The sequence below is a fragment of the Mus musculus genome, chromosome 2 (genome assembly GCF_000001635.26).
Source record: "Mus musculus strain C57BL/6J chromosome 2, GRCm38.p6 C57BL/6J".
Taxonomy (NCBI): Eukaryota; Metazoa; Chordata; class Mammalia; order Rodentia; family Muridae; genus Mus; species Mus musculus.
The window spans coordinates 144,303,262-144,305,174 of record NC_000068.7 but is presented as its reverse complement, the minus strand read 5'-3'; positions in this window follow the sequence as shown (position 1 = coordinate 144,305,174).

The following is a 1,913-nucleotide window of genomic DNA, read 5'->3' as shown; positions in this document are numbered from 1 at the left end:
CTTCTCTTTTTTAAAATTTTTATTTATTTCCCTTTATTTCATGTGTGTTGGTGTTTTGCCTGCATGCATGTCTATGTGAGACTATCAGATCTTGGAGTTACAGATAGTCCTGAGCTGCCATGCAGGTACTGGGATTTGAACCCCCGTCCTTTGGAAGAGCAATCAGTTCCCCCCAACCACTGAGCCAAACCAGCTCTCCAGCCCCCAAACAAAATAGTGTTAGTTCTGGCTCTCCTGTTGAGGGCTTGTGTGGCATGACACTGGACTCAGCTACTTGGAGGGAGGTTGATGGTTCTGTCTTGGTAGACAGGATTTGAGGAGGCAAAGCTTACCAAGTGGTTAGAGCAAATGGTCGGTGGGTGAGCTAAACCCAGTACCAGAGGCCTGAGGTCAGATACGCCTTGGGGCACAGTCCTGAGAACTCATTGCTCTTGGTGACCCTGGGGTTCCTGTGGCTTTTGGCTTCATGAGCTAGGACTTGCTGGATGAAGGGCCCTGCTTCCTCTAGGTGAAGCAATGACAAACCTTGAAACAAGAGAAAGCTAGCCCAGGCATGACGACGTCCACCTGCTCAAGCAGCTATGCTGGGAGGCTGGGCAGCGGATGGTTTCTTGGGGGGGGGGGGGGCTGGGCTGGGAATGCAGCGACCTTGAGCGATAGCGCCCTCTCACCTCACTGTGGAGCTCCACTCCTATGTGGGAGAGATTAACAATCAAGTCTACCTTTGTACACAACAGGGGAAAGGGGGAAGTTACAAGCTGAGTTGGTGAAAAGGTGGTTTCTGTGGTACTAACATGACTGCTGGACAGAAGGAAGGGCCTAGACCCTCCCTTGGGAAGCCCCTTAGCCAAGAAAGTCTTGGCACAAGGTCTGTGTGCTGCTGTCTAAATTGACTGGGAAGAGGTAGGCTTGTCCTTGCCTTTCACTGCCTGGGCCTGTCTGTCTTATTGCAGGGAGTCCTTGGTCTAGGGGAAATTTTCAATGGCTGGTCGTTGTCTTGTTTCTTCTCTGTATCTCCATCTTTCCCCTTCTAGCCCCCTCTCTTCATTTCCTCTTCTCTCAGTTTTGCCTTCTTCCCTTTTCTCCTTACTCTCCTTGCTTACCAGGCCTTACCCCATGGGCTGGACACTTAAGATGCGTTACCGTTTCTCTTCCAACCATGGTTTTGCTTCTGGGAGAGAGGAAGAAAGACCCCTGTACTAGCGATCTATCTGCCAGGCAGGAACCTGGGCACCCCTCACTGTGCAGGTGTCATTTGGAACACCTGTAAAACACCCTAGGGGGCAGCAGCTCTGTCTCTGTGAGTTGGTGCAGAGACTTTCAAATCTGGTCAAAACACCTCTTTTCCTCATTCCTCCTTCAAAGTGGAGAAGAGGTTTCAGGTTCTACTGCGACCCCACAGAGAAAGGTGTAAGAGTCAGAGTGCCTTTGGCCAGCATCACCCCTCCTGTACCTGAGGATGCTCAGATCCTGGCCATCTGCAGATCCCACGGGTGTCTGTCCCACCTCTCCTGAAGCACCAGATGAGTGGAATACAACCTCGGAGCTACGGTTAACCATCTGGCCGTGGCAGCAGTGGAGGAAGGGCTGAACTTGGGACTCACGGGGTGCAGCCATCATTAAGGGCTCTACTCTGACTCCAGAAGACAAACTGCTGACATGCATGCATGTGTTCGTAGCTCTTGTCACAAGTCTTGCATTCCCCCGTTTACACAGCTGGTGGAGACAAAACTGAGCTGCCCTGGCTGGAAGTGTGTAGCTGGCTGCCTCTGGTATCACATAGGAACTGTGATGAAGGTAACGTTCTCCTTAGTCTAGTTTTTATTAAACAGTTTGTATGGTTGCAGATGGCAGAAACACAGCTTTGAATGGCATTAGCAGTGGTTTTCATACTACCTTCATGACCAAGAAAC